Source organism: Ochotona curzoniae, unplaced genomic scaffold (assembly GCF_017591425.1).
Source record: "Ochotona curzoniae isolate NIBS_2020 unplaced genomic scaffold, NIBS_Ocur_1.0 contig_3819, whole genome shotgun sequence".
Taxonomy (NCBI): domain Eukaryota; kingdom Metazoa; phylum Chordata; class Mammalia; order Lagomorpha; family Ochotonidae; genus Ochotona; species Ochotona curzoniae.
The window spans coordinates 19,972,306-19,993,923 of NW_024466004.1; the positions used below are offsets into that span (position 1 = coordinate 19,972,306).

The 21,618-nt window shown below is 36.6% G+C and overlaps 1 pseudogene; it reads left to right on the plus strand.

The window, feature by feature from the left end:
- The first annotated feature begins 9,534 nt into the window (after positions 1 to 9,534).
- LOC121158444 lies at positions 9,535 to 10,144 on the plus strand (annotated as a pseudogene).
- Positions 10,145 to 21,618: the final 11,474 nt, after the last annotated feature.

Genomic DNA, 21,618 nt, shown 5'->3' on the forward strand with positions numbered 1-21,618 from the left:
TGCTGTGATTCCCTTGGACATAATGATAAATGTGAAAAGAATATATCTGGCCTTCATCCCCAGTGATGAGGTAGTGTGGAGGCCTTCAGGTTAGAAGGGAGGGTTATAAGTGCAGAGGTTGTTTTCTGATGGCATCTACAAAAAGAGTTTAGACAAAAGCTCTTGTCACTGAGAAACTGTGTAATGAACATATTTGTTCCAATCCAACTGGATGATACCATCTCTGCAACATTGTTAAATATAAAGAATATTTTGAAAAATTTATGTGTTGACAATGTTAATTACAAGATTGAAATTTTGAAGTCCCTAAAGTTAGCTCATAGGAGATGATCTGCCACTTAAATAAAATATGCTCTTGAAAGGAATTATTTTGCATCTTGGTGTTTACATTCTTTGTAATTTGCTACAGGTGCATATACTGAGTATCTGTTAATGTGTCCACTATACATTTCCATATTATCTCTTGGTTTCTGTGAAATCTCTTGCCTGGATCTCTCCTTCTTCTTTGGTACTTTATTGTTTTTTTGTTTAAAACTATCCTATTTTTGCTGTCTCTTAAATATGGTTGTGTTTGAAATACATTTATGAGGTCTTATTCATGGTGTCTTTTCTATTTGTTTCACAGTCATTCCTACAGAAGTCATAACAAATGTTTATTGAATGCTTACCTAATGCTTGATAGTGTGCACAACTTTACGGACAGGAAGATAGAAGGCAAAGATAGATCTTAGACCCAAAGATTTTATTCTTTCACAAATGTAACCATTTATACTCAGCTCCTCTCCTCTAGGGACCTAATTCCTAAATCACCTGCTTTACCCTAGTTCTTAGTTTTTAGGAGTCTTATCAACACCAAATATTCAACATAGAGAAATATAAAAACTCATTACCTTTTCTTGTAAACCTGTTCTTTTTTTTTTTTTTTTTGGTATTCTTTCTCTATTATCCAAAGTTACCACATTGGTGAGTTTGCCATCTTTTATCTACACAGTTGCCACTTCCTTTTCTTCACTTGCACAATGATAGTAAAGGTCTTGGCCACTTCCTACCAACACAAGTGAGCAAACCTTAAATTGTGCCAGTGCTTCCTGGTTATCATGTGTCTCCAGGGTTGTCTACTCTCCTGCTTCTTGCTTCCTGCTTACTTCCAGTATTGCACATAATCCTTCCCAGTGTGGTCATGTTTTTCCCCTGTGTGCATGTGGCTACCAACTCTGAACTAGACAAACTTTTCTTTGTACTCCTTCATCCTTCTATGTCTTAGTGTACCTGTTGACCCACGGAGCTGGGATACACTTTTGTCTGCATGTTTTCTTGGTGAATTTCAAAAACTCAAAGCTTAGTTATCTCCATGTTTCCCAATCACGATCTTCATATCTCCCATTTTTTTGTTCATATTTCTCTTATAATATTGTTCATACAGTATTTTGTAATTTCAGGAACTTGTTCAACATCTGACATAGAACTGATGATCAACTCCTTTCTTTTTATTTATTTATTTATTTTCTATTCTAAAAGTAGATTTACAGATAGAGTGAGAGAATTAGAGAAAGATTTTCCATCCTCTGGTTTACTCCATAAATGGTTGCAATGGTCAGAGCTGAACAAATAAAGGCATGAAACTATTCCAGGTTTCTCACATGGCTTTGGGCTAGCCTTCATTGCTTTCCCAGGTCATAAGCAGGGAGCTGAATGGGAAATGGAGTAGCCAGGACATGAACCAGTATTCCCAAGGGATGCCAGCACTTTCAGGTGGAAGATTAGCCCTTCGAGCCATCAAATTGGCCCCAACTCCTTCCTTCCTTCCCTCCCTCCTTCCTTCCTTCCTTGTTTCTTTTCTTCCTTCCATTCTCTTTCTTCTTAATTTTATTTTAATTCCTGCTGAATAAGAAAAATAAAACTTGTCACACTTTTATGTATAAGGTTATGATTCTATGTGATCCTTAACAACTAAATTTTAGGCTTAGTAAAAGATTGAATTGTAGAATAGCAGAAATAATACAGACGTAATTTTTGAAATATTTGCCTTAACCTGCCTGGCTTCTATTTAAGTGTGGATTTCATCATAGTACAAAAATGATTAATTTTGTCATATATGTATATATATATAGTAAGAAAATAAAGAATAAAATAGAAATAAAAATAATAAAATAATAAAATGTAAAATTATAAAATAATAAAAATAAAATATATATACTTTATTTTCTTACTATATATTCCAATAGAAGAGTAATGTCTGAAAAAGTGAAATAATCCAGTTTGCCTTACATATTTTCAGCAGATGAGATGATGGAAGTGAGACTATTTTGAGATTTTTACAAAGCATAATTGCTTTAGATTCTACACCTGTATCATTTTTTAATACTTTGCTTTATGTTTTAATAAAAATACTGAAGTCATATGATCTGTCTTTATCTCTTCATAGATTAACAGAAATATAAATGATAGAAAGTTATATAGTTAATGCTCCTTACTCTATATATTCATTCATAAGCTGGATATATACTTATTATTAAGACTTTTCATTGCAGAATTATTGAGTCCAGTTATTGCTATGAATCTTTGGGTTTTTCTTTGTTATAGGTATTGCGGGGTGATATGACAATAGCCTATTACTGCTGTGTATGCTCTAGGAGTACATTCCTACTAATCTAATTGTTTCCACAGGGTAGCTTTTGCAGATATACTTCATATCATTGACAGCTCAGGATGACACAAGAGCTGGAGGACAATCAAGATTTAGTGGTGCTATCATTGTGTTAAGCTGCACGCATATGTTTTTTTCAGATTCTTCTTAGATTTAATCTTTTATATACAAAGGATTTTTCTTTCCCTACAAGTTATTGTAAAATTGTTAAGAAGCACAGTAAAAGAAGAATTAGGAGTCTCTTATGACCAAACATTTATATATAATGCCCCTTACGATGCACAAAAATGTAATAAAATTGGGGAAAATGCTAAAATGACCCCACACATTAACTTTTTACTAGATTGGGCGGTGAAGATAGATTGAACAAAATGATAGTTATTAAAACAAAAAATTACATGTCTTTTCTTTCAGCTAAGTGTGTGCTGTTATGATACTTTTATCATTACTCATTAATTATTGCATGTTAAATATAGCAAACTTGGTTCTAGCAATCAGCAGCTTGTAACTGTGTGTGAATTCCCTGCATGTGCTAGGGAGCCTTATTCCCTTTTTGCCTTGGTGACTTGGTCCCATCTGCTGGCATCTACAGAACTCCTGTTCAGTCATTAAGGCTCACAGCAGGCTGTTCCCTTTAGAATTGTCTAGGTGCCTCTCTATTGACTATCCATCACTGTATTTTATCTGTTCATATGTCAGTTTTCTGCTGTTAGACTGTGAACTTCTCGAGATCAGAAACTATTCTTTATTTTAAAAATATTATTATTATCTTCCATAATACAATTTTTGTAGGTATAGAAATTCCTCCCTTCCCACATCACTTTGCTTCCTCACTATTTTCCCCTCATGACACTGTAGATGTAGGCAAAGGTACAACATCTAGCATCATATTGCCAAGATATTTAGTTTTTTCCTTGGAGTGCTCCCTTTATTTGGCATACTAGTCTCCATTACACAGTTCTTCTATGGGAATTCATCTGTGCACTGTTATTTTTATGTAGATATAATGTGAGTGCTTATAAAATTATAATAAAAAAATTAATAAACCCACTCTCTGGGGCTAGGATTTTCATGTCTGTGTAGCACCATTGAAAATTCTTATCTTGAAAGGGTGGGTTAAATTTAACATGGAAATGTTATGGACATATTTGAGTCTTTACATTATATTGGTTTGGTTCTAAAACAAAAGAAATATCCCTTGACCTCTAGTTATTTAAAGAGTATGTTTTTAAAACAGTGTGGAGGTGAATTAAAAAGTGTGGAGAAAGTCATAAGTGTAAATTGCCTCCCAGTATAGTCCTTTGAGCTTATATTTAATAAAGATAAGTTGCTCAATCAACAAATGTGCCACGTGTGAGGGTATTTGTACATAAATCACTTAGTTTGGTTTGGATCTAACATTGATAGGACATAATTGATCTTTAAAATTTTTATGAAGAATCACAGACTGTGAAATTAAAGCAATTGAATTGTTTAACTTTTCCTTTCCATCAAGCAGACACCTGTTTCCTTGGTAGAGGAAATCTCGTTTTATATGTGTTATTGACCAGTCCATCAATTAACTCTGCCTCACAATAATTAACATCGTTTTACTTCCGAGTTTGTTTCAGGAAATTCTACCAAAATTGTTTAATTTGATCAACAACCTCCTTGGGTTTTTTCTAACCCTGGAAAATGTTTAAAACAGTCATTAAGAGTGATGGATTATGTTTTCTGGCTCATGATTTTGTAAACTACTTTGTCATTTCACCTTATTATTGTGTAGTGTTGTCATGTGTGATAAAAGATGGAAAGTTCCAACAAGCCAGTGTTTTCTACTTTTCTTCCTGTAACAAGCTTTCTCTTGAAACTTTATTTCTGTATTATTTATAATAGTGACACTATCCTTTGAAAAAGAGTACAATTGTCATTATCTGGGTGGTACACAGTAGTCAAAGTCTATAATTGAAATTTTGACAGGTAATACATGTTTATGTATTTGTATAACTGAACCACCAAACTTGCTCCTTAAGGGTATATAGATTAGTTTCCTGTTGCTGCTGTATAAAATTACTATAAACATAGAGGCTTAAAGCAAACACATTTATAGCTTATTTCTAAAAGTTAGAAGTCTAAAATAGGCTACTAAAATTGTCATGTCAGCAGATTTCCTTTTTGAGATGAATTCTTTTTAAAGTTTTATTTTATTTATTTGACAGGCATAGAGACTGAAAGAGAGATACCAATTTTCCATCAGCTTTTTTCTCCTCAAATGTCTACATTGCAAAAGCTGGGCCAAACTGAAGCCAGGAACCGGGTGCTTCTTTGGGGTCTCCCACGTGGGTAGAGGAGCCTGAGCAGCTGGGTCACCTTCCACTGTTATCCCAAGTGCATCAACAGGAAGCTGGATCAGAAGTAGAGCATACAGAACTGTCTCACACTCATATGGGATCCTGGCAGTGCAGGCGGTAGCTCTACCCTCTATGTCACAAGTCCTTCTTGAGACTTGGGCAATGAGCTAATGATGCATGTGGCCTGCAGAAAATCCAAAAAACTAAGGAAATGCCCACATTTTATATTATATGATGTGAGTCCTGGCTACTCTGCTTCTGCTGCAGCTTCTAGCTAATGCAGCTCAAGGCTTGTATCCCTGTTTCCCCTCTGAGAGGCCTGGATAGATGGGAATTTGTTTCTTTTTTTACTTTTTCTTTGTTTGTTTGTTTATTTATGTATTAATTTATTCATTTTTGGCTTCTGACTGGCCCACCCCTGGCTCTTGTGGGAAACTTGGGAGTGAAACACAGGTAAAAAGTTTCTCTGTCCATCTCTCTCTGTTTCTTTCTCTTCCTCAATCTTTGTTTCTCATTCACACTCTGCCTTTCTAATGGATGCAAGGAGTTTTGAAAATATGATTTAATTCCTTCTTCTTCTCCTCTATATCCAATCAGTCAATAAGACCTAGTGATTCAATTGTCCCAATGCTTCTTCATTCCATTCTCTTTGTCTTCAGAATTGCTCTCATTACAATAGTACAAGCCAACATAACTTTTAAGTATATTTGACTGTCCTCTGGGCTGATTTAAGACTCTTGTTTTGTTTCCCTTCAATCCACTCTCCAAACAGAAACAAAAATGTTCTTTTAGAATACAGTCAAATAGTTTTACCACTCCACTAAAAACCCTTCAGTGGTCCCTGCCTACCTCTCCAGACTCAATTTATACATTCTCTACACGTTGTAGAGCTTCAACCACATTGTTATTCTCCATTTCTCCAACAGAACATGACCTCTTCTGTGCCCAGATCTTCTATCAGTTGTTCCTTTGTGCCATTTACTTTCTCACTGCTTTGTAGATTTAATTTCAATTATTTCATTGCTGGAGTCTCATTAGAAACATTCTTCTTTAAGGGACATTTACGGGCATCTGCATAGCTGAGGTCCCTTTATTTCACAGCCCCTATGTAGTTAAACCTTTTCTATCATTATCTTTATCTCCAAGTCATAGTTTTGTGTTTCTTGCTCTTTATGTTTTGTTTAATGTTACATCACTCATATCTAGCACATAGAATTGGGAGTAAATGTATTTAATGAATATTTCCTAAATGAGTGAATGAGTTAGTGCTGAAAGTTTTAAAGACTAATTTCGAATACAATTTTGCATTTTCTTGTAACATTAAGCAGTTACCACATGACACATCAATTCCAGTACTACATGTATATGCAAAAGAAACCAAAATACATTATGCACAAAGATTGCACATAAAATATTATTAATAGCATTGTTAATAATGGTGCAAAAGGAAAATAAGCTAAGTGTCCACAATTCATTAAATGCATAATAATAAATTATATGTAACAATAAATTAAATAAATATACAATAAATAAATGTAACATATATACAAAGGGATACTACTTGGTAATAAAAAGGAATGAAGGACACATATCTGTTATAATATATGTGATTCTCAAAAATGTGCTAAGTGAAAGAAGTAAGTTACACAAGATCATTTCAATTTATATGAAATGTCAAGACTAGATAAGCCTAAATAATAATAAAAGTAAATGAGTAGGTTGCTTAGAGCTGAAGAGTTGGGGAATAAATAGGGATTGATTGCTAAGGAGTTTGAGAGGTTTTGTTTTAAATACTTTGATGGCTGCACAATTCTGAAAATACTATTTGTTAACATAAAAACAATTTACAGAACTTGTGAATTTTACAGTATGTGAATTGTATGTCAATAAAATTGTTTTAAAAAGGAATGTTGATGGAGTTGAGAAAAAAAAAAGAAATGGTTGAAAAACAGCCAATCTAGCAGTTAGATTTGAAAATGTTGATGTTGAATGTAGACCAAGAGCACCAAGCTTAAGAAGTATGTAAGCCTCCTCTGTCAGCTGCATTCCACATTGTTTAAAATCTCACAACTCAAACAATCATGTAAGTACTTTTCCCTGGAGATGACCGTCCTATCAGGATACCGAGCAGAAGAGCTTAATGTAAATTTTATCACATGAAATATTAAAACAGAAATGAATGTAAGAAAGGGGATTTAATAAGATTAACACCTTTTACTCACCCACTTTTTACTTACCATTGTCTTGTAATATAAGAACAATATCAGTCCAGCAAAGAAGGCAAGTATGTGTTTATTATTTTGAAATAAGTTCTAATCTCCACAATTTTTTCATCAAGGAATCTTGAGTATTTCTAGCAGGTTTGTAGACTATAATTTGAGAACTGCTATCCTCAGTGACACAGAATCACAGCAACCATAAGAGTATCTGGAGTGTATTTACAGTTATTCCAAGTGGTCCTTTCTTCTAGACATCATCATCTAACAAACTGGAAATTATATTTTCCTTTGATTGGGGACATTCTAAATAAGAAAGCATCATTGCACTTCCTTTCTTTTCACTGTTAGGGGATATATTAACAGCAATCATTCAACTTTGTGTTATCTCAAGTCTTAATATTTCTTTTTCTCTTTTTTTCTTCTCCCTTATCTAGAATTGTTAGATAATGCAGCCAAGAAGGTAGATAAGAAGCCATTCTGTGCTTCTCTGATAAAGAACCTCCCATAGTCTAAGAAGTTCACAAAATGTGGGTCTGTATGGTTTTCCTTGGGAACTTTCTGGATGATTTATGGTAATAGATTAGAGATGAATTGAATCATACTCTGGCTGCCCTACAACTGGGAACCAAGAGGCCAGGCACCAAATTCTGGATTTGCGTTTAAAGGATGACATTCAGAGCTTAGTTGAGGGCATTACTAGCCTCAGCACATTAATAATTCTACCACTGAAGGACAAACTGCCAAACTAGTCTATAATTTGCACTTAGGTTTTTAGATTGAGCCACCATAATTTGAAAACCTTGAAGGATAATTGGCCAATGGTAGGTTAGAATATGTTGTGTGTTATTGTTTTCTTTTTATAGCACATTTCCTTGGGGATAATTGACATGCTTCTTTGTGTTGCAGAAGATTTCTCAATGTGGCCAAGTAGCATTTAGAGTCTAATGAGAAACATGACTAGTCTCTAACTGGCAATGTCAGAACACACACTGCAGCTGCTTTGTCTCAGAGGGTCTGGAATCAAACCAACAATACTCTCAATCACTACCCAGTAAGTGGCATCACTACTGCCTTCCCAGCATCTACCTTACCTAAGTGGCACTCATGTTTTCCTTATCTGTAAATGGTATTTTGGCATGAAGAAAGCTGCTCTTTATTTTCCTATTTTGCTGTCTTTGGCACACTTGTTTATTGGTGGCAGTGCCAAGGCTCAGCTGTTACATGACACACTTTGAGAGGGTGAAACAATTGTTGTTTCTTCTTGAAACATTCTCTCTTTGTATTCCCCTTTAAAAATGAAGGCTGCATCATGATCATTATTTTTAAGCATAAGCAAATAACACAGAAAGTTAATGTCATTTTCAAAATAGATCAAATGTCAGAAAAAAAAATAAATCTCAATGTCTCTGTGTCATTTGGATGGGAACAAATTCTAGATTCTTCAAAAATCTCATTTCTGGAGATGCAGTATTATATGGAAACAGGTTTTTTAGTGCCTTAAGTTAAACCAACTGTATCTGAGTGTGAGCGTTGAAGTCCTATCAACTGTGCTTCTAATCCTGCTAATGCACCTTGGAGGTAACAGATGATGGCTCACATACTGAGTTCCTGCCACCTAATTGGGAATTCTGGATGCAGTTCCTGGTTCCTGGCTTTGATATGACACCAGGAACAGCTGCTGCAGGTGTTTAAGGAGTTACACAGTGCATGGAAGAGCTCTCTTTCTGCCTCTCTTTCTCCCCTCTCCAACTCCCTTTCTCCCTTCCTTTGTCTCTCCATTACTCTTTCAAATCAATAAATCTAAAAAAAGAAGAAAAAAAATGTATGAACCTTTCCTTAGCTTTTTAAATTCCTCAATAATAAAGAAACATAAACACATATACCATATGGAACTATAGAGCGGGAAGGAGGAAAGAGAGAAAGAGAGAGTTGGAGTGCATTATTTGCAGCCTTCCTTTGTCTTAGGAGGACAGGAACCCTGAAGGAAGTACTTCGTAGGAATCCAAGAGATTGCTTTTCACTTGAATATTATTTGAAATTTCCTGTGAACTGTGGATCAGAGATCTTGGGGTCAAGGTTGAGATTTGTGATCTAAAGATTCTTGACACTGCTTTCTACATGAATCAAAAATTAATATTGGTAGAACTCACCACAGGATGGCTATCTAGCTGTGCAGGGTACAGATAAAATTGAATAATAAATTCAGAAGTTTGAATAGTCCTTGTTTTTGGTTTTGAGCAATCAAGTTAAAGCTTTTATGCTTGATACTGCTGTTCAAAATCTAAATCAGTTCTAACCTCAAAAGCTTCCATAAAACCTCCAACTTTATATATTTTGAATGCTATTTAAAGTAGGCTGGCTCCTCGGGGACACCAAGGGGCAGAAGTCTGTGGGTCCTGGCCCAGCTTTCACTGCCAAAGGCACAGCAGGGGTAGCATTTCTGGGCGAGAAAGAGCTGGTGAATATTATCTGTAACACCAAACTGGACAAATGGGTGGTGGGAGTGCTGGTGGGGAGGCAGAAAGAACTGGGGAGAGTCAATCCTGCTCTGTCCATGAATACATCACTGTGTCTGGCACTGAACCTGAAATTGAGTCAGAAGTACCTCCCTAGATTAACATGGAAAGTTGGAGAAGATGAGGGATCATGAACAGCAAAGGAAGAAACTTCTACCTCAATATCCTGTCTTTACTACATGGAATTTACCACATTGCTAAGTCATGCTTTAGACAATATCCCCAAAGCATTAAGAATTAAAGATGTTGTGAAATAGCCAAGCTTTGAGTGTATGCTGATAGCTTAATCATTCTGCAGGAAGCATATGCCAAACTGGATAACTTGATCTCGGAGATCAACACCAGTGGAACTTTACACAGTCACTCAATCACATGTGTAAAGTCTGCACAAACCTCCACCTGTCTGAGAGTGCCCATTGTCAGGACTTGTAGGAGAATGGCCTCTGATTTAAAATGCCCTCCATGGGACCAAGTACTCCGCCCAAGACAGGTGCTTGATGTTCTGGAGTTTTTCCAATGTATGAAAACTGCATAACAACTAAAGCAATGGCTCCAAAACATTGGTGGAGAAGCAATGAATTTATGATTGGCTTTCAAAACTCAGCTTGCTGTAACTATTTCTAGGCTATTTCTGGAAGCTGGTTTTTCTTTACGGAGGAAAAAGGTTTCAAGTGAATAAGTTATTTTCTCTTGCAGAGCATTAGGTGTTGCACATAGGCAGGTGTGTTCAGACTGTCAGACGCAGATACAGAAGTGGAAATGTGGCTGAGAACTTTCATTGTTTTTGATTCTAATTTCTTGGGTTGAGTCTAGAATCTCCAGAAAGGGGTTGCTAACACAGAGAAGAATGAAAGATGGACTGGTGAATGATATTAACCAGTGTTTACATTAAGCCTTGATAGATAATAAAAATAAAATTATGCCACACCCAAAAAATCAAATATGATTAAATCTAATTTGTGGTTTAAAAAGTATATGGTGAAATTTTCATGGCAACTATGCAAAATTGTTATGTGATAAAATGTTTTCCATGCTATGACTAATTACTTTGATGATGACCTAATCGCTTCTAGTATGCTGCTAAGATTCTTGAATTCAAATGATTGTGGCAAATCCTGAAAGGTTGTGTGAGCTTCTATTTTGAGATGATTGTATCTTTAAGAAAGTAGTGTAAAGTACTTGAATTTAGGTTGTTAATTATTTCCTATCTCATTGGGTCAAAAATGTGTCTCATCTGCATTACCTAACATACCTTCTCCCAACTGTCCAAACCAACATGAAGCAGCAATGACTACTGCAGCTGCTGGTTGGATTTAGAACATGTCTACAGATTTCTTTTGTAAAGACACAACAAACCACATGCATTTTGGCAGCTTATGAATGAGTTTTAATGTTCGTGTCACTTTCTCTTGACCTGAGTATATCTCAGGGGATGGTGCCATGTGGGTCCTGGTAGATGCTATACCACAGGGCATGTTTCAAAGTTAAGAATCCCTGAGTCTAGAAAACCACAAAGTTTATAAGGAGCTGCCGGAAAATATGTCTGGTCTTTGCCCCGATGAAGTCATTATCTTTATTGCCTTGGACTGTAAAGAAATCTCAGGGGGAAGGCAGGGAGATTTTATTATCCAGGAATGAGTAAATAAATCTTCTTTCTGACCAGAAGTTTGACACTCTAACTTCAGCGGCTGCCAGTTATGCAAATATCCTCCCACAAAAATGTTATTGAGCAGTTATGTCTATCTAATATACTGGGTTTAACATTATGGAAGAAGTTATAGAGACTATCCAATCTACATTTGAATTTGAGTTCTGCTTTACATTAATTAAGTCATCTTGAGTATTTTAGTTAGATTATCTGTGAAGTGAGAGAAAATTTATCTGTTGAACTACTGAAAAAGATAAATTGGTATGTTTAAAGCACTTAGTATTATGCATAACACAAATAAAAATAACACTCTGAAACTTAGGACTGTATTGGGTTGATATTAACATAAATGTTGATCAGCAGTATCTCCAACAAATAAAAGGTGTCTCTTCTTAGGAAACAACATACAGCCCAATGCAAAGGCTCAGTGACCTTGCACACACCAGGATCCCGTTTGGGTGCCAGTTCATGTCCCAGCTGCTCCAATTCCTATCCAGCTCTCTGATTGTGACCTGGGAAATCAGTAGAGGATGGTTCAAAGCCTTGGGACATGTAGGAGACCTGAAAGAAGCTCCTGCCTTTGGATCAGCTCACCTCTGGCCATTGCAGCCATATGGGGAGTGAACCAGTAGATGAAAAATATTTCTCTCTTTTTTCCTGTAAATCTGCTTTTTCAATGAAAATAAATAAATTTTAAAAATAGGTGTCCCAGATCTGGTTTAACTCTTTACCAACTCTGTCACAGATAAACTTGCTATGCCTTCCTTAGCATGGCCTTTATTATGATGGTAGTACATGACTGACTGGTTTTTAAGACCTAAATTTGCGTTGCAGAGAGGAAGAAGGTTTAAGGACTCCAAGCCAAGTCTCCATCAATGTTCTTTGTTGTTGTTCTGGAGGAAATGACTGTCCTTTCAAGGGACTTCATCCACATTTATAGTGGCAAGTTCTCAGTCATATGGATACTCCAAGCTTGGAAATTCAGGCATTTTAGCTTGGAGTTGGGTGCACAGTTGTTCCAAATAAAATGGAAATTTTGTTAAAAACAAATACAGTAACATAGACACTGGTTACTTTCTATGTTCAAATTGTTCATGCTCTTAAATGGTTCCTTGGTAAGCACTAAGACATCCTTCCTGGCAGTACCAGATTCTAGTTGATGTACAAAATTATGAAACCTTTGTACTTAGATTTAACAAGGTTAATGCTTCTTGATCCAATGGCCAAAGGACAGATACATGATTATTCCCAGCTCCCAGATTTCAGACAACCAGTGTGGCATATTTAGTGAACTCTAAAATGGAACAGAATTAACTTATCATAGTTAATAGGCCTAGCTGAAAGCCTTATTACCTCTAATGCAGGTATGCTAATTACTCTTTATTTTAATTTTCCTCTTATTCATTAACAGATATGGAGTGGGGAGTATCCTTGAAGAATTATCTCTAAATATTTTGGCCGCAGTCTGTTTCCATCCTTATATTAAGAATTGGTAGCTGGGTACCAAGTTATTCTGTGTAGCCTAGATTCTTGAATGTGAATTAATATGTAAGTTCAGGAATATTTATTTCAGCCACTTCCATATATCAATGTTGACAAAATATATGTTCAGTGACTAATTAGAGGAAACTGAAAAAAATTTTTCCTAATTTTGGTGATTCAGGGTCATGTATTATGCGTCAGTTTTTATGAACTTCTGTAGCTGTAGATACTGTTATAAAACTAGTATCAGCTTCCTATTTGCCCAGTTGCTTCTTTCCCATAGAAGCAGGTTTTCTGGTGAGTTGTGAAACCCTTTGTGCCAGTGAGAGAGGCTCTGCTCAAGAGCCTTCAATGTCCTTAAAGATGAGCAATGGCTTTGCTGTTGCCTTACCCCTGACTTTACTGTTCCAATAATTATTTTTGATATCTGCAACGTCTACAGAGATGGACCACAAGCACTGATCAAGAACACACACTCCATTTGCTTTTTCATTTGTATTAGTGTCAGTAATGAAGCAGAAGTGGAATCTCTCTTACCCTTTGAAGTAATTTTTTTTTATGAGTGCGCTGACTCCAAACCAGAAACCAGCAAACATTTCTTCTGTAAAGAGAAGTGGGTAAATATTCCAGTTTTCATGGAGCTACTATAGTCACTGTTATCTATCGCTTTTTTTCTTTCTTTCTTTCCTAGGTTGGGGGAGTGTACTTTTGTCAGATTTGGTCAGGCGTCAAATCTTGCTGACTGTTAATCTAAAGCATATAGTTCCGTCTTTAGAACAGTAGTCTTCAAATATTTTTGAAAATGGACCCTATTTGAAAAACTCTGAAAATATAGATCTTTGTTTATAACAATTTTTAGTTTTATCAGGCTAAAAATTGAATATATATTCTCAGACATGCACAAAAATAAATATTTTAAAAGCAAGAGATAAAATATGCATATAAATGAAAGCTCTGAAAGTGGTCCCTGTGTCTCGGGAGATTTTGTTCACTGTAGAAGAATCTGCAACTCCTCTTGGAGTTCTCAATTAAAGAAAAAGATGACACTTCTTACATGACGTTGGCCCACAGTTTTCTAAAGATGTTAACATCAGACTTTACCTGGAGCCTGCTTTAACTCATGGGAATTTGATTCATTGAGACCTGACAAAACAAAGTTGAAAAATGCTACAAGAATGGATTTTTAAAAAATTCAGTTCTCTGGAAATATTAAAAGAATAGACTATGATAAAAAAGAAGTTCACTAAGACTATAACATTCTCCATCAGGATCATGATTTATTAAGCATTTCCCACTGCTGAATATATAGTCTTCTAATGTTGTATCTAACTTGAAGTGCCAAGGCCTCTTTTTAGGAAATGTCACACAACCTACAAGAGGCACTTACATATGGAGCTGGACACCTGGGGAGAAGTAACTAAGGACCCAGGACATTTGCAAGTTATTGACTGAGAACATTATTATTTATGTCCTCTATCAGACCCAAGCTGCTTTATTCTTGCATTCATATACTCTGTAAGTGGCTGTAGATGAATTTTAGCTTACCAATGATCTCATTAAAGATTTTAGTTGCTACATATGTAAGCTCTAAGTGCATATTTTTTTTGGAAACATGGCTGTAACCAGCTATTGAAAAGACAGAAATCTCAACAACTGTTTTGCCACAAAGAATTAATGAATAAATATAAAAGTATTAACAAAATAACTGGAAAGGGAAAGCAAATTTTAAGTGATCACAGAGATGGCAAGTTGTAGGACTCAGCTACTATCCCTGGAATTGGAGAAACAAAGGAATGGGCTGGAATCATGGGGATCATGGCACCACACACCTGAAACTCAGGTGTCAAGGGGCTGCAGCTGTTGTGGGACAAGAGCACCAAGCTGCCATGGTAAGAGGGCTGGCTTCTCAGGGCTGTCACTCGTGCTTTCAGCTAATGCTTCCAAAACCAGATGCCACAGCCTGGATGAAAAAGCATGGCTGAAGCGGTACTCACAGAGCCACAAGTCCAACAGGAGCCTTTATCCTCCTGTGGTCTTGCAGGCTGCTGGAGCCACTGTCATTGGCAAGTCCTGGTAGACCAGGGTTGGTGACGAGGAAATGAAGTTAGTCACGTGTCAGAGCAGATGGATTTCAAGGTGAGTGGTGGCAGTTTCATTCTTGCCCAACTGACTCATAGATTATTGAAGCGGAGTGGGACCACAAAAGTGAAAATTTCTGCATGTTTAGTAGCGCTTGGAGAAGAGGACGCAGTGTTTTACAAGTCATGAATCAGGATATGGGTAATCTGAGTAATGTCAAATACTCAACATTTTCTGGGTTCTGGGTATCAAAAGAGACATGCCATCAATGAATCAATCACGAGTATTCTGGAAGTAAGCTTACAGAGTTCAGTGGTAAGGTTCATTTCTTTAATGTTCTGCTTCTTTTCTGTGGGTATGTCTGGACTGTCATTTCATTTTTAAAAAGATTTATTTATTTTTATTGGAAAGACAGATATACAAAGAGAAGGAGAATTAGGAGAAAGATCTTGCATCCACTGATTCACTCCCCAAGTGGCCACATGGCCAGAGCTGAGCTGATCTGAAACCAGGAGCCAGGGGCCTCTTCCAGGTCTTCCGCACAGGCATAGAGTCCCACGACCTTGGCCATCCTCGACTGTTTTTCATGCCACGGGCAAGTAGCTGGATGAGGAGTGGAGCAGCTGGGATTAGAACCAGTGTCCATATGTGAGCCTGCAACGTGTAAAGTGAGGATTTTAGCTACTAGGCTATGGTGCTGGGCCCTGTAAGTTCATTTCCTAAATCTGTAATGGTCTCCAGTGCTGTGATCTGCCAGGGTCAGTCAGTTGCCTTACAGAGTTGGCTATTGCAGGAATCAGAGAAACCGGAAGGACCCAGGCAGACAGGGCAGCACATCCTGACCATACTCGGGAGGAGGGTATCTCTCCAAAGGGGTGAAGTTGGGAGATGGAGTTTGAAGCTGCTGGCAGCCTTGTCTTCACCATGAAGGAACAATTTGAAGTAAGGGAGAGTCAAGCCCACAGACTGGAAATAGCAGAGAACAGCTGAGTGCTCACAAAGTCCATGCCAGCTTCCAGTTGCCCTGAAGCAGCTGCACCACCAGTGTGAAGGCAGTTTGCTTACATGAATCAAATGCACTTTGTTTTTCTCTTAAACTTTTTCACATTGGTTTTCTATCACTATTACCCCAAAGGGGGCTTAAAGCATCTCTATTGTGCTGTTGCTGTTTGTCCATATATCTATTATGCAATTAATCTAAAAGGGTGTGAATACTTACAGCAAGAGATTGAAGATTTAATGTGAAAATATACGTAAAGCACTTAGCATTGTGCCTACCACACCATGTCGTAATTACCATAGTTTGTCACTAGGCTGCATGGCAGTTCGTCCCTGCATATCTTGCACTACTTTACTGAACCATTTGGCTTACCCTATTGCTGACACCCTGATAGCGTGAACGACCGTCAAGCCCAGGAAAGTAGCTATTAGCCCACAAGAGCAATGCATTATTTCTTCAAAGATATTATCTGAGTTCAAAGCAGGTGTTTTTGGAAGCAGGTATCCATTTACTTTATAATTTACTTTTTTTCCTTATCTTCTACTACTCCTATCAATTCTTAAATCTGATTTTTTATCTTTGAAGAATTCTATGTATTTGTGGGAAAGAGAGAGTGGTGGATAAAATGAAAGAGAGAGAAAGAGAGAGAGAAAACGGTGTGAGAGAGAAAAATGGATGTTCCTACGTGCTTGTTCACTCTTCAAAAACGCAGGAGTCAAGAAACCAGCCAATCCAGGCCTCCCATGTGGGTAGTGGGGATCCATCCCACTACTGGATAAAACCTGTGTCCTCCTATGGTACATATTGGCAGGAGAGTGGAATCAGGAGTGGAGTTGGAAATCAAACCCGGGCACTCTGACATGAGATGTAGGCATCCCAACCTCCTATGCCAGATGCCTGCCCTTCTGTGGTTATTTCAATTAGTTATGTTGTGGCTACATAGTTGAATCTATCTTATCTAATGCTTGCCCTTTGGCTATGTTTCTTCTAAATCTTGTTAGATCTCATTTGTATCATGGAGTCTTATATGAAAAGACTGGTTATTTGTTTACTTAATGTGTTCCAATATAATAATTTTCATTGACAATTTTAACAGTTGTGCTGACCAGTGTATTCTTTTTGAAACTATCTTATCATCAGAAGGCTGGTTTGTGCTCCAGGAATCAGAGTAAGAGGCTTAAGATGACACGCCCACCCCATGGCTGCTTGATTGAGCTATCATTGCTGCACGCTTGAGAAGATAGATGTATTAAATATTCAGAAATTATTTTTGAAGTGTTATCAAACCAGACTGCTAACAACCATGCAACAGTTATGTTTTAAAATTAATAACTTAAAAGGAAAATTAGAATGGAATTGTTTTCTGTGTCTAAATAACTATCTCTGCCTCGTACCTACAAAGGTAAAAGAAGTAGTTCCAAAACACAAGAGAAAACCAAGCAAAAGCTGAAAAAGTAAATTGGAGCAAGTAGTAATTGGGAAAATGTTCCACAATAATTAACAAGTTATTTTTCAAAGAGCAAGTGGTTTCATATACATTCTAGCCTAATTGATCAACTGTATGATCAACTAGAGTATTATCATTTTGCTACAATGCCTGCTAATTCAAACGAGTTAATTCCAACTGACCTTCCTTCCTGATTGAGATGACTGCTGACTGTTCCACTGTTTAGTTCACAAAAGCCATGTATAGAGTGAATCTCTAATTGCCTCGGTAGAAACATGTAGTATTATAATGCACTCACTTTGTATGTTCTGCCTCAATTCTCCAATGTGTTCTAAGACCCACTGTAAAATCCAAATGAATGATCAGCCTTAATTCTTTTCAAACTGAATTCTCAACTTCTTTCTGCAAAACCTGACCTTCTCTTTCTTCTTGTTTTGGGCCAGATCATACGTATAATCTTTTTCTCAGACGCAAATCCAAAGTTATTCTGCATTTCTCTAGGTCACTGTATTTACCCATTCCAACAGCTGTACCATTAACCTCATACCTGTAATGTTCCTAGCTGGTCTGAATTCCACAGCTGTTTTTGGAAGCTGCAATGGCCTCTGACACATCTCTCTCAGCCTCTTCAATTCTTCTCTACAGAGCAAACACAGGGATAAATTAAAAACGTGAGTCCCCTCACATCTTTCACATACTGAAAGCATTCAATAAATACCGAATATCCTTAAAATAACACCCTAGTGATTTTTATTTTTCTTCCCTTAATAACCGTGTCTGATTTTTACTACCCCAAAATCAACCTGTTGTTATTATTTTTTTTTTCTTTTATGAAGGATTTAGCATTTTAAAAACAAATTGAAGAAAGCATTATTTGGCATAGATTATCTTTCTGTCATCATGTGGCTTGATGCACTGATGCCAGAATTCAGAGACTTCCATTTGTTTAACTGATTCTATTACCAATTAGATAGGAGACAATATACAATAACATTGGGAGACAGCATAAGACAGCATACTATAAGACTGTGGATCTGGTTTATTTGACAATGGATTAGCCAAATGGCTTTACCAGTTGACTTAAATTTCTGTCCCTCATGTAAAAACAGATAGAATTAATATTCCTTGTTGACCTACATTGAATCTTTGCAAAGATTAGACAATAAGATACCTGATGAGTGCTAGTTAAAAATAAACCCCAATTACATCATAATAATGAGTGGTAAAGTTTGCAGACAGAGTGGTAAATTACCTTAAAACACTTACTCAAGTAAATTAAGAGTTCAATTGAGTATTACATTTGTCATATGCTATAACTGAATATCCAAATGCATAGAGAATGAGGCTCCATTAGTAAATGTCAAGTGATAACTGAATAAAAATTAAAATGACAAGTGTAGATTTGAGACAGGCCTGTATATCAGAGGAGGCAGCTGTACATCGCTCAGAAAAAAAAGAAAACACACAGATTTGTTAAATGAATGGACTTGCTTAGTGTAAGGAAGCAGCTAAGAGCATTGGCTGGGCTGTGGGTAGAATTAGTGCCCTATTCTAAATGGAAAGAAAGGTTGTACATGACAGTCTTCACAGGAAACCAGCAGATCAATCTTTAGAAAAGTGATCCTCTCTGTCAGTAAGACCTGAGAAGACTCATCATCACCATCCCGGAAGACTCCACAAACAGTGGAGGTGAGGCTTAGGAAAAGAAAGCTTGTTGGCCAATGGGAAAATTTAGAGTTGGAGCCTTTAAAGAATAAAGAAGAAAGATATTGCAATACTTACCCAGTTTAAAGCTTCTTAACATAACTCAATATCATACATTTGCTAGATTTTTTATGCATTATAGCATTTTATTCTTAGCACACAGTTTTGGGTAAGTATCGTTAACACAGATGGGAAAGCTCCTGACTTAGAAAAGCTGCTCAAAATCACCCAAGTGATAAAATGACTAATTTGGGATTGAAATCCAGTTCTATTTGCCTCTTGCCAATGAAATTCTATCTGACTAGAGGCCCTGGATCTGTTCATACAGAACATTTCAGAAAGATATATATGACGTTTTAAGGAATACTAGTAGAGTTTTTGATCCAGACGATGAGGCTATCCAAAGCAAAGAATGTGGTGTGTGAACCTGCTTCCTTTAACAAAGAAGGAAAATTAAACTTGTGACTAATCTGTATGAAAGAGTATTGTGATTTTTTTTTCCAATCAGATATCTTCTTGGCAAATAAATTTTTTTTCTTCAAATATTACAGTTTGCAACATCCAGAAAAACTTTACCAAATCACTTTGTGTTAATGCAAGAAACCAAGGTTTTTGCTGCACTTAAAAGCTCTGGATGGCTTCACTCAGATGTGGACAAATGGCAGAGCTGCCTATAATTCATGGCCTGCTTCATGGAGTCAGGGACATTATTTGACAAGGACACTGCTTCATTAACATTTTTTCTGCTCCAAGTCACAGAACAGAACACACAATTTGAATGAGATCTTTTCAATCAAGTGTGGTTTCTTTTCAAATGCTTCAGTACAAGACTTTAGTGTTGAGGCAAATCCAAGAATTGGTTAAAAAAAGAAGAAGAAGAAAGAAAAAGAAAAAAAGCCCAGCCTTTCAGAATATAGGATTTTGTTCACAAAGGCATTCACGTTTTCTAATGTGTTGTGGACAGATATTATGTTGGATCCAAATTTTTACTAGGAAAAAAACCTTGCCACCAAAGGAATTGACATTTAAAAGTATTGCTATATTATGGAAGCCAATTCTAAGAACACATAAATTTAATCATATTTTAATCATTCCAGGATTTCATAGCTAATCTTTGAAAAACATATGTGTAGAATCCATTATTTAAATAAAATATGGGTTTGCAAGGTTTGCTTATCATGTTTTGGTAGATTTATTTATTTGAAAGGCAAATTTACAGAGACAAAAAAAGAGATATAGAGACCTTCCATCTTCTGGTTCACTCCTCAAAATGGCCACACAGCAGCCAGATCTAGGCCAGTCCAAAAGCAGAACCCTAGAGCTTCTTCCAGATCTCTCCTGTAGATGCAAGGACTCAAGGATTTGGCCCATGGTTCACAGCTTTGACAGGCACATTAGCAGGCAACTGGATTAGAAGTGGGGCAGGAGGAAATTGAACCTGCATCCTTATGGAAGGCCAACAGGCCAACAGGCATAGGCTTAATCTACTACATCACGATGCTTGCCCCAGGGCTTCCTTTATCTTTAAAGGAAAAGTATTCTATATATCATATCATGGAAGCAATGATAGATTTTGAATTAAATGTACAGGTTTAGGCCAAGTAGCATGTTATTGGTCCATCTGGAGTCAACAATACTTTATTAATTTATTGTAAATGGAACTGCATCACAAAATCATGTTTTCTAATTATCCAGAAAAAAATAAAACGCCAAAAAATTTAGCATATGTGTCATATACCTCTAAAGTCACTTTGTGTACCTCATGCCACAGTTTAAGAAATGCTTTTGAAGAAAACCAGCCCGTCATTAGGCAGGATATTAGAATAGATAGCCTCCATCATGTGTAAAATACATCATTTTGCATATTCTGTTTTAAGAGCCCTTAATTATATGGTTCAATATCAAAGATATCCTGTTGTATGATCTAACCAAAATGCCCTTCATTTTGGATTCTCTTCATAGTTTGAAATTTCTGTTTCGCATAGTGTTTATTTTGGAATCACTTTATAGTTTGTGGGATAGATGAAGTATCTTACAGGTTGTAGGGTTATGTCATCTATTTTGTGTTAACACTATGCTGACATTTGTGACTTCAAATAACATTCTTTCTGTGATTCTTTTGTCTCACATCTTGTCACCTGGAATCACTCATGCAACGATATTCAGTATAGGGAGCTTGGCTAGGATGCTTTGTTTCTTCATGTGGCCTTTTTTTTCTAGTAGTATAAGTGGTATCTCCTTACAGATGACAGCTTGGCCCTTTAGAGGAAATGAGCCATTATGTAAGTGTCTGCTTACAGCCTGCTTGCTAGCATTCCATTGACCAAGACAAATCTCATGGTCAAACTCCTATGGCAGGGAACTTTACAAGAGATGGTCATTAGGAGATGGTGGCTTGTTAAGCACTACCAAAGTGTCTTCCACAGGCTGCTATTTATCTCGTAATATCTGTCATTTTTTGCACTTTTTTTCTGATAGTGGAAGTTCTTATTTTTAGCAGGCTACATGGAAATCTGGAGCAATGGCTACATTTTTTACTCTAGCAT